At 48.6% G+C, this 12,317-nt stretch overlaps 1 long non-coding RNA gene across 1 annotated transcript; it reads right to left on the bottom strand.

The window, feature by feature from the left end:
- Positions 1-702: 702 nt before the first annotated feature.
- Positions 703-4,078, bottom strand: LOC107511768. The gene is made up of 3 exons (XR_004952444.1): positions 3,961-4,078; positions 3,259-3,376; positions 703-1,047 (listed from the first exon to the last, which is right to left on the bottom strand). It is a non-coding gene; the product is annotated as an uncharacterized LOC107511768 (long non-coding RNA).
- Positions 4,079-12,317: the final 8,239 nt, after the last annotated feature.

Genomic DNA, 12,317 nt, shown 5'->3' on the forward strand with positions numbered 1-12,317 from the left:
CATGTATGGTCTGCTTTTATTTCATTTGTTTGTGGATTTATTAATATTTAATGAGCACCCAAAATAATTATTTTGATGTTCATCCATGCTGTTGCACTTATCAACAGGTTGTTCCTTTTCATTGTTCCAAATATCACTACTTGTTTTATCCTTTCACCTGTCAATGGACACTTTGGTCGTTTCCAGTTTTAGGCTTTTACAGATAAAGCTACTATAAGCAATTGTGTACAAGTCTTTGTATGGATATATCGTTTCATTTCTCTTGACTAAACACCTAGGAGTGAAATGGCTAGGTCAGACAGCACCTGCATGTTTAACATTTTAAGAAACTGCCAGTTTTCCAAACTGTTTTAAAATTCCCATTGCAGTGTATGAGTTCCAGTTGCTCCATATCCTTGCCCAACACTTTATATGGTCAACCTTTTTTTTTCATTTTTCATTTCATCTTGTTCATCTTCACCTGTAGTTCCCCTGTTTGTTAAAATAGTTTTATTATGTACGCACATGCATCTAAACAATATATTATTTGTAGCTATTTTAAAAATTCGTAGAAAGTGAAGGCTCTGACTTCAGTCATTTGCCTTTCTGTTGAAGGACACCCTTTTACCACATTATGATCATGTTCATCACAGCATGGGGGTAGGCACAGAGGAGGCATTAACCCTGGCTGAAAAAACAAGCAGCTCGACATCCTCAGCTGCCTCAGAGCTCTGTCATTTGCCTCATCAGAGGCTTGGACCTTACCTGCCATCCTGAGGACAACAGCCTGCTGGATGTCACCCAGTGGTGCGACTTCAATGCAGTATCCCCCAACTCTGCCCACCTTTAGTCTCCCCTGTACTCCATTATTTGGTTTAGGGGTCAGCAACTTGCCAGGTGCTGAGACTCAAACCAGGAAAACCTCCTGAAGCCTCCACTTTTCTTACCCTTAAACCCTCTATCTGTCCCCAAATCCTCTTTATGCAATTCCGCGGACATTTACAAGCATGTGTTCTTGTTTAAGGTCTTGTACTGGGGCTAGATCCAGAGTTGAAGGAAACCCAAGGCCTTTGGAAAAGCACACAAAGAAATCACAGTGACAATAGGTCCCTTCACTCCACAAGTCTTCCATCCACCTCCCCAGTGTGTCTCACAGTCCTCACTCAGCTCAGGCAGTCAGGCCACTCCCAGGCCCTGGGCTCTCCCCTGCAGTGTTTCTCCCTTGCTGTTCCCACCTTGGGTTAACACTCTCTCTGTCCCTCTGCCAGATGGAGTCTACATTTCTTTATCTGATGCCTGTGCTCCTACCAGATTCTCTTCCTTTATTCTTTTCCCTGATCTGATACTTGGCCTATAGGACTCCCTGCAGTCATGCCAGACTCCTGATTACTCTACTCTCCAACTTTCTCCTGCATTTCCACACTTCTCCTGCTTTTTCCCAAGACATCCATCTACCTAGAAAGCCCTTCCTCCCAATGCCTTGTCCTGAAACTGTTGAAGAACTTACCTATTCTTCTTGGCCTAGCACAACCTCCTTCTCCACAAGTAGAATCAGTCCTTCCTTCCCAGCACTCTCTGTCACAGCCTTGATCACAGCCTGGCCTGTACTAGAGTTATTAAAGACTCACCTGTCTCCCACTGTTAGATTAGAGGTCCCAAAAAAGCAAGAACAACATTTATATCATCTTTCCAGTCCTAGTCCCTAGTGCAGGATCTATCACACAGCAAGTGCAGGGTCAAGACACCTGAGCTCAAATTCCAGCTCTGCTGCCTACCTATATGGACCTCAGAAAAATTACCCAACTTTTCTGTGCCTCATTTCTTCTGTAAAATGGGGAGAAAACACTCCCCCCCCCATCTGGTCATCAAAGGGATTTATTTGATTAATTAATCTATATAAAGGAGTAGTGATTTGTTGAGTTGAAATGAGACCTTGCCTCACTCTAGAGAATCTTCTTATGAAGGAATAGATACTTTCTATTGATCTTCCAGAGATTTCCTCAAATGAGGGGACCCCCATGCCTCCCCAGCTGCCATTAAGGAAGGTGGATCCATCTCCCAGAGGCCATCTAACCCACCTTTCTTTTTTATCAACATCAAAGTAATCACAAAACTCCTGTAGGAAGCTTTCCAGAACTGGATTGCTTCAAAGAATTTCTCTCTGAGTTTCTCTGATGCGAAGGTCCTATGACCATAGCCATCCCCTTCACATTTTTTCTCATCTTCGCCTTATTCTGCAAGGGATGCAAACACCTCCAGACCACTTCCAGGTTAGCCTAAGGTTTTTCACAGGATGTAGGTGGAGGTAAGAGGGGCTCTGGAGAAAGAATATCTTATCCAAACTTCTCTGCCTCCCCTTTTTTACATATAAGTAGAGTAAATCCAGGACGCTGAGTAAAATTTGAATTTCAGATGATGTTATGAGTAATCTTTTAGTATAGTTATGCCCCAAATATTACATGATATATACTTTAAAATATTAACTGTTTATCTGAAATTCAAATTTAACTGGACGTTCTAGATTTTTATTTGCTAAATCTGGCAATACTATGCATAGGGAAACTGAGGCCCAGTACTGAGATGGAGCTAGTACTTTGCCCAGTTGCAGAGTCAGTTAGTGATAGGACCAGGGCTATACCCCAGGGTTGCCCCTGCCCTAGCTCAAACCCTACTCCCCTTACACACACACACACACACACACACACACACTGCATGATTTAATTCTCTGGGTCCTGGCTCTGACTGTGAACGGGTGTCCAAGTTAGCAGGACTCAGGCCCAATAGTGAGAGACCATGTGAAAGAAAGCTCATGAAGGAGAGGGTAGAGTGAGAAAAGAAAGGCCAAGCTTACCTACCAGGAATGCTAACTGAGTATGTATGAGAGGTTTGGAAAGAATAAGGGGTGTCCTCATCTGCTCCCCAGGGCAGTGTGAATTTAGGCTGGGGGATGAGCAGGATCCTGTATAATTCAGGGCCTCCCTGAGCCCAGCCCAATCCTCCAATACCTTCATGTCACAGGCCCCTGCATTCTACTTTCTGCCCTCATCAGGGGACTCCAGTGTCATCCTTGGCAGGGTTCCCTCAAACTCCACTGCCCACCTCCAGCTCCAAAAAGAAGGAAGGAAATTCATGGGACCAGTAAAAACCTATTCATCATCTAGAACATCAGACATCAACCTGTTCTTCCTTCTATTCAACCCAGACTGCCCGCTCCTGGCCTAGTTCTGCCTGAGCCCTTCTCCCTCTGCCCCATGACATCCCTTGGAACTGTCAGCTGACCCAAGGCTCTGAATTCCCCCTTCTCAGGTGTAGCTCACTCAGCAGGGCCTCTGAAGACTTGCATGTGTCTTCGCTGGACTCTAGGAAGTCTTACTCCTTCTTCTCTTTGGGCTGCTACCTGTTCAGAGCGGTGATAGATTGAATGTGAGTCAGGAGGAATGTGAGGACCCAGAACCAGGATGGCATGAGAAGAGGTCATTGGGCTCCAGGAGACAGGAGGGGGTGAGGGAGGGAAGGTCAGGAAAGTGGTTGGGAGTTCAGGGAGGTAGACAGAAGCTTAAGGTAAGGAATGCAGGGTAGGAGAGGGCTTCAGGGAGAGGAAGGAGGCTGAAGAGGAGAGAGGGACTAGGGACAGAGAAAGGAGGTTAGAAAGAGGGGTTCCAAGAGGGAACGGGAGTTCAAGGAGGGTAGAAAGCTGTGCAAGCAGAGGGCTCAGTAAGGATAGTGGGTGTGAGCAAGGGGAAGGCCTTGCTCAGGGAATGGAAAATCAGGGAGGAGGATTACCAAGAGGCAGAAAGCTCTGGAGGGAATACAGAGCTGGTGCCTAGGAAATGAATGGGGTTCAGTGAGCTGGCTAAAAATTCAATAGAGAGAAGGAATTTGGGGACTAGAATGAAATTCGAAGAGGGGTTGGTGTTAGGGAGGTAATTGAGGCAGCCTGGCTCTGTGCCTGTCCGCCGCCTCTTGGGCCCGGCCCCATACCTGTAGCTCCTCCCTTCTCGAACCTAGCCGGCGTCTTGGGAGCCGGGCGCCAAGCCCCTGGGAAGAGGGGGAAGGGGTTAAAGGTGAGCGGGCAGGAGCGCGGGCCCCAGAAAGGGATTGGCAGGCGCCTGGGCCCATGCCCTGGGCCATGGCTGCCCCACGGGCCACAAGCTGGGTGAGCGGCTGCTGCCCACGTGCTATGGAGAGAAGGAGGTACCGGATCAAGGGGCAAAGAACACCCTGAGCTGAGGGGGTGGGGGAGCGGGGCGGGCGGGGCGGGCAGTGTCCGCAGTCCACACCCGCTGCTAAAAGCCGGGCCAGCGGTGCAGCGCAGAGCACAGAGCCCTCTGCCGCCAGCGCCGAGTAGACGCCGAGAGCTTCCGCTACCCCGAAGCATCCCACGGGGACGCTTGTCTGGGGACCCTCTGGCCCTGGCTGGGACCCACCCCACCCGAAGATCCCGAGGAATCCAGGTGAGGGGCGTGGAAAGGATCAGGTGAATGTAGGTGCCTAGCCTAAGGGGAGTCGGAGCTTCCCCTCTACCGGACCTCAGTCTCCCTCCCACTTGTCAAATGGGGAGGGGCGCTTTTTTGACTACTGGGCCGAAGGCGTTAATACTCTTGTGGACCCGCCCCCCTCACTCAGGCTCTACTACCAAAGGGAGAGAAGCAAACTCCTACCTCAGAAAGGGCTCAGTATCAAGAATCCAAGAGTTCTTCCTGTTCGACCTTCCAGGAGCAGAGGGTGAGGTACACACAGGTTCCTGCTGCCTCCTGAGTCCCTCTGGCTGGGCTGGGGTTGAATCATGGTCTAAGGGGCTCTCTGTGAAGTTGGGGGTGGGATGGGAGGAGGCTGGCAAATGTATTGAAAAGAACCAGTGGAGAAGCTGGTTCCAGGTAGGCCCTCTGATCATGGTGGGACAGGGAAGCCATGTAGATTCATAGCCACCAGACTTATAGCCAACAGTAGGGGCTAGAGAAGTGGCTAAGGGCATCCCACTGGTCTGGCCCGGGAAGGCCATGGCTTCCTTCTGGCTCCCAGGTGCCCCACTCCCAAATGTATCTCCTGAGGCCACCCTGGTGGGCGAGGAGGCCATGGTCAGGCCTGGGCTGGGCTTAGGAGCTTTAGTTTGTTGTCCGTGTCTGGCTGTGTGACCTTGGGCACATTATGTCCTTTCTCTGGGCCTGGCTCTCTCTCTGTGACATGGTGAGGCTTGTCCCTGGGCCACAGGTGTGGGAATAAAATGGGACACCAACGTGCTTTGGAGGATAGGGTAGCCCACTCCAAACAAAGCCCCTCTGGTTCTTCACAAGAGAGCTGATGCTACAGGGTCAGCTCAGTTAGGTGGTAGGTGGGGCCCTGGATCTATCCCAGGCCTCCATCTTGCCCAAATTTTCCTCTTATTGTCAGCATCTGGCCTGTCCCATCTCCTGCCCAGGTCCTAGATCTAGCGGGAGGCTCAGAATAGGGGCTTGGGAACCTCAAGCTGGGAAGCGAGCAATGGGCTCAGGCCCACCCCAGGGAGGTTCAGCTCCTCATCCTCAGAGCAGGGGCAACTTCTGGAGGTGGGAGATTCCAGCTGAGGAACTCAGAGCTGTGGCAACCAGGAGGTTCCCTCTCCTCAGAGGATGAGCATTCTGACTGTATTTCCCCTCCATGCCCACTAAGGACACAATCTACCCTAGGCCAGGGCTCAGTTTGGAATAGTGCTTTGGGCCCAGATGAGAGGGCTGCTGAGAGTAGGGGTCAGGGTCCCACCTGGCGTATTGGAATGCTGTGAATGAAATCATCTGGCTTATATGTGGGCGGCATTGGTGGAGGTGACATTTGTAAACTGTGATGGAGGGCATAAGGAGCTTTGACAAACTGCAGAGTGGGAAGGAAGCTTAGGTCTTGAGGCTCCCAGGGACCAAACCAGCTCAGATGCTCACACTCCCTTCAGGCTGATGCCCTCCCTTGGGCCTCCCTCTGAGGCTGCCTTTGACTCTGCTGCTGGTCCTGTGGTGGGTTAAATCAGATTCAGACCTGTGTTGGAGCTGTCAGGCAGGTCAGGAGAGGCCCTTGCCAGCCCAACTCTCATACCCTGGTCAGGATCAAAGAAGGGGTTTGGCTCAGATACGAGGCAGAGGAGGGAAGAAAGAGGGGGCTTCTTTGGGCTCAGGGTAGCTGGGAAGGGGGAGGAAAGAAGTGAAATTTCCTATGTACCTACTGTGTGTCAGGCATTGTGCAGAGCTTTTCTATCATGGTTTCTTTCTTCCTGATAACCTGAGAAGGAAAGGATATTCTCTCCACTTTACAGGTGAGGAAACAGAGGCCCAAAGAAGTTAAGGCACTCGGTCAAGGTCACATAGCCTAGAAATGTCAGGGCTATGATTCAAATCCAGGCAACCTGATTTTAAACCCCTGGTTTCTGCTCCCACTATTGTCTCTGACTTGCTCCCCAGGTGACCCTGTCTCTTCTAGGCTTCACTGTGTTCATGTATACCTGGGTCTAAGTTCAAGAACTGTCGGGCAGCAGCTGTGGGTGACCATGTGTTCTGCATTCATGGAGCAGCACACAAGAGGGGTGTACCCCTGGGTGCCCATGGGTGTCCACACGGCCTGCACTTACCTACTGCACCTCTCCACCTGCCTTTCCAGCTCCTGAGCTTCAAGGGGCAAGGTAGCTCACATTTGCTTTCCTCTTTGAGGTGGGGCAAGCTGACCTTGTGTAAGGGGTCTCTAACACGGCAGGAAGGAGCAGAACATTCTTGGAGCAGGGCTTGACACTGATAAAAAGGTGATGCATCTCCCTCACTGGCCTTGAGATACAGGGCACGCTAACTCGTGGGTGGGTGGGCAAGCGACAGTCAGCTCTATGATTCTGAGTGAGAAATATGCCTCCCTGGGGCCCCTTTTCCATGTTAGTCCAGGGACCTGATGCCCTGATGAGGCCAGTATGGGACAAGAACTGATATGACTCCCAGAGCTACCCAGCAGGGGAGAGGCCTGGGGATTCTGGGCAGGGTAGAATTGACCATCACCCACCCACAGCTGGTTTGAAAAGCCTTTGTCCATCCCTGAGTCCTCTGGTAGAGACTGTTTCTTCATTGTCTGTGACTTATAGCCCCTGTTCTTTTTCTAATGCCATACTCAGGGGTGTTGGCTAGGAAGGAAGGAAAAAAGAAAGAGTAGAGGGTGGGAGAGGGAGAAAGGGAAGGAAGAAAGAAACCCACGCTTATCATGTGCCTCCCACTGACTCTCACATTTTATTTAATCCTCACAATAACCTTGTAAGGTGAAGATAACATGGCATCACTACCCATTTTAAACAGGAGAAAAACAATACTCAAAGCCCATGACAGCACCCCCTCCCTGTATAGAGGTTACACTAAGAGAGGAGCCCAAGCTCATACAACAGGGGCAGGTTGAGCACCACAGTCCATGCTGTGCCTCCCATGACTGTGCCAGGGAGCCCTGGACGGCAGGGGTATTGTCTGACTCCAGTGCTCCCCAGGCAGGCAGGGGTCTAGTGGGGCCAGGGGGGTCCCTCAGTCTTGGCTATCATTCTAACCCCGTCCCCGCAAGGCACCCTCCATTCTACTCTCCTGGGACTGAATGAATAACCAGGCACAGACTCCTCTAGGCACAAAGGAGGCTGTGCTTCTGGGCACACCTGCTCTACTATAGCCTTTCGTTCCCTCATCTGTAGAATGTGTAGATAATACAGTGGGACCTGCTCCACTCTTTTGGCTTTCTCTCGTGAGACTCCAGAGGTGTAGCATGGAGGGCCCAGAACTGGGAGGCGGGGACCTGGCTTGATCACTGACATGACATGCTGGGTGGTCTGAGGCAAGTCCCTTATCCAAACAGCCCGTTTCCCCTCTGAATAACAAGAGGCCTGTTGCCCTTGCTGACTTCCACCACTTGTTTCAGTCCAGACAAGCCGAACTTCCCAGGTAGTGGATATGAGTTCTGAGCCATCGATGAGGTCCTAATTTTTCACATTCTCTCCCGGAAAGTGTAGGGAGATAGTCTTGCTAGTCCTTCATTGACTCAACATGTATTCATAAAGAGCCTATTCTGTGCCAGGTGCCTCCTCCACCCTAGTACCTATCTGCTCTATAGCTCAGTCTTGGGTGGGTTCACCTGACATGTGATATTTGGGTGAGGAGGCTTAAGGGGCAGATCAGCTTTCAATTTTCAATTCCTCCAAGCAGCCCAGTGGAAGGACACACTTGGGCTCCACCATCAGACACAACTGGGTTTAAATCCAGACTACACTACTCATAAACTGAATGACCTGAAATAACTGTCCTACTCTCTCTGCCATATCTTTACTGTGTGATAGAAATAAAAAAACAACTCTCTGAGCCAAGTGTGTGCTGTAGAGACCATCAGTCCTATGTGACAGGTGGTTCTGTGGTTAATCAGACACGACAGTCAATATAGTGGTCCTGGAAGCCCACTGGGGTGCCTGGTTGTGGTACGATGAGGGAAAAAATACACAACACACACACACACACACAGAGTCTTTATTCCCAGTTCCTGGCACACAGCTCCTTAAACCCTTGGAATCTCCAATGTGATAAGAGTGTCTTTTTATGTTAATGAAATGACTGGTGTGTGTGTGTGTGGGGGGGGAGGGCGGTGCTCCTAATAGTTTTAGGATGGGTGCTGGTCATGAGGAGGATCAAGGCTGTTAGAGGGTTGGAACTTTCAGCCCTGCCCCCCACCTCTGAGGTGAATCCAGGGGCTGGAGATTAAGTTCAATCCCAATGGCCAATGATTTAACAAATCATGTATACATAATGAAACTCCATAAAAACTCCAAAAAAAGGAGTCTGGAGAGCTTCTGTGTTGGTGAGCACATCGAGATGCTGAGAGTGCGATATACCTAGAGAGGGCATGGAAACTCCATTCACCCCTATGCTTGGCTCTATGCATCATTTCCATTTGGCTTTTCTGAGTTGCATCTTTTATGATAAACTGATAAGTGTAAGTAAAGTGCTTTCCCGAGTTCTGTGAGCCTTCCTAGAAGATTATCAAACCTGAGGCAGGGTTTGTGGGATCCAGTGGGTCAGAAGCACAGATGACAACCTGGACTTGCGATTGGAGTCTGAAGTGGAGGCAGTCTTATGGAACTGAGTCCTTAATTTGTGGGATCTTGACACTAACTCCAGGTAGTTAGTATCAAAACTGAATTGAATTGGAGGACACCCAGCTGGTGTTGGAGAATTGGAGAATGGTGTTGGAAAAGATATCATTCACTTGATGTCAGAGTGTTCTGAGTAAAAATTGTCCACAGGTAAATGGTGGCCATTGACATTTTTATAGACTGACAGACTCTTTGCATAATGGCTCTTAATGAAACACCCACTTCAGCCTGACCCCCAACCCTTGCACTGCATCACATTGGAAGCACAACATACCAAGAGGCTGGACAGCGTCTGCCCATGTTACAGGGAGAGCAGCTGAGGCTCAGAGAGGATGAATGAGTGGCTATTGAACCAGCCTCCTGAGCCTTTTGCCCTAAAGAGAAGGCACCCCCATAGGGTCCTTGGGCCTGCAGAATGAGAATGAGTGTCAGACAAGCTGGGGTGGGAGACTATACATCCACCTTCCCCTAGTGTCTGTCTGGTCGGCCAAACAGGGAGCCTTTTGTGGTATTTGGACAACTTTGATCTCTGGACTTCAGATTCCTCAGAAAGAGAGGAGGAAGTTCCCACGCCATCATCTCCACCACTATCTCATCTTATTTTTTTAACTTTTTTGGAGCCCCCCCCCCCCCCAGTTTCAAAAGCGATATACGGGTATTATACAACTTTAAATTGATAGAAATTAACAAAGTGGGTGTTTCAGTCACCCATCCCTTCATGAAACCACCAATGTCTGGTTTGGTTGGGTATTGATTCACTTAATTCTCATAAAAACTGAGAAGTAGATACTATTATCCTTTTTTACACATGAGGTTGTTCAGTTTGGTCCAGACTTTTCTTCTAGTGAAAGTTTACTATTATTAATTTTTACTCGAATGGGATCATATTTCACATATTATTCTGTAACTTCTTTTTTAATCAGCATTGCATCTTAACTACCTTTCCCTATTTCTACACCTATAATGATAATGACAGTTAGCATTTACTATCTAAGCACTTTGCAGGTATTAATTCACTTAATTCTCATAAAAACTGAGAAGTGGATACTATTATCCTTATTTACACGTGAAGTTGTTAATGGCTACATAATATTCCACTGTAAGGATTTATCAAAATTTATTCAACCATTCTTCTGTTGCTCAGTATTATAAACAGTGCTACAAGGAGCATTTTTATATATCTTTGTACATTTAATGTAAACATTTTATAGGAAAAATTCCTACAATTGAACTTGATATATCAAAGAGTCCCAACAATTTTGGTGTGATAGATTTTCCAGTGGTCCTCCAAAAATACAATCCCATGTTCCCTGTCTACCAACGGAGTAGGGGAAAGGCCTATTGCCCCACCATGTCATTCCTGCCTCTTCTTGGCCTGGGATTGAATTTTAAGCCTGCCCAGGAAGCAGCCAAGCACTGGAGAAGGGGAAGTTTCTGGACAGATTATCCTGCTGGTCATGCCACACACCACTATTTTCTTCTCCCCAGCTAGCCCTGCATACCACCCATCCCACCCTCACCCCACCATGTGGGACACCCTAGGACTCTATGAAAATGACTTCCTTCTCCCTTCTACTATTTAACTGTACTAGTCAAAATGTACAGAGTGAGGAAATAGAACCTTAGATTATTTGCTCTGTGACCTCGAGCAAGTGATTTATCTTTTATCTTTTCTGAGACTGTTCCCTCATTAGTGACATGGAATAAACATAATTCTAATTCACCTAGTCTTCCTGAGGGACAGAGGAGAAAGTGTCTGAAAGCGGTGTGGTTCCTGCCAAGGGCCAGGCAGAGACCAGTGGTTTTGTTGGCTAAACTTTGGGTGGGCTTTGGGTGCACAGATGGATGAGCCAGGGCCCTAACCTCAAGAAGCTCACAGCTGGCTAATGGGGGGAGGGAGAAGCAGAAGGAGGAGAGGAGAAAAGAAGATAGAGAAGGATAGAGGTGGGCTGGGCCTAAAACAAGCCCCACTGCCCCTTTCCAAACAAGGATCCTTGAGCTTGGCTTGCTTCTAGGACCATTTGGGTAAGCCCAGGCTGACCCTTAGGCTGCTCTCCTCAGGAAGTCTTATCTTTCCTCAGTGCCCTTAGAACCCACAGACGCTCTAAGACAGGCCCTGGACACCAGCTCCCACACTGTCGGCTGTTCTTTCTCCAGCTGCTTCTTTCCTCCTCTCCTGGTCCCTCTCACCCCACACCCCAGCTCAGCCTAGCTTGGGGCAGGAGCTCATGGAAGACTGCAGGATGTGGTATTAGCCCTGGGCTCAAATCTCAGCCCTGCTACTTACCATATGTGAGAACCTAGGCCAGTTATGCCATAAAATTGAGACAATAGTTCTTGCCTGCCCTGCTCTCAGGGAGATGAAATAATGGCCACGAAGCCACTTTGGCAAAAAGTATATGAGTGTAAGCTGTGTTGGCGACCAATGCTTCTCAAACTTCCTACATCCCAAAATAAATGGGCAAAGGGCCTATTTTTATTTTTAATCTGCCATATGTATATAATTATGCAAAATACAATAAAAATAAATTACTAGAAAAATTTAAAAAGTAAACTGTAAGCCTAGTTTTTTTTGTATTATATCCAACAGCTACCAGATTACTCTATTAAACTGATGTAAATATTACTAAACACTCTAAGTTTATGTATTTATTTTTGTCGTGAACTGGTAAGGGAATCTAGTGTTTCTCAGGCCACACTTTGAGTGGTACTAGTATAGATGCCTTAGTGTCCACTGGAGCCAGGCTTAGGGAAAGGCCAGAGGATGGCTACCAGGGAGCACAGCAGGTACATGGACTGATGGCACCCTGCTCTTGCCCCAGCCACTTGAATGACTTGCCATTCTGGTTCTCCAGCCTGGCCTTTGCCCCTGCTGCTCCTTCCCAGAAGAACTTCTCCCCATGTGCCTGATCCCTGCTTTGTCTTTTGAGGCTCAACTCAAGCATACCCTCTTCTAGAGAGACTTCTCTGACTCCCAGGCTGCAAACCAGCCCTCCTTCCACTGAACTTCCACATTCCTCAGCACTATCCATGATCCTCTCTGAGTCAGTGGTGGGCATGCTCACTCTCCCATGCTGAGTTGTGTGGAGGTAGGCAGAAGCAATGTTATAAGTATCTGAGCATCTCCTGTTCCCCAACCCCTGGCTAAACTGAGGGCCTGACTCCAGCAGGCAGTTAATATGTGTGCTGGATGGACAGATGAGTGGGTATTTGTGGGAGG

This window comes from Rousettus aegyptiacus, unplaced genomic scaffold, assembly GCF_014176215.1.
Source record: "Rousettus aegyptiacus isolate mRouAeg1 unplaced genomic scaffold, mRouAeg1.p scaffold_m13_p_8, whole genome shotgun sequence".
In the NCBI taxonomy this organism is placed as follows: Eukaryota; Metazoa; Chordata; class Mammalia; order Chiroptera; family Pteropodidae; genus Rousettus; species Rousettus aegyptiacus.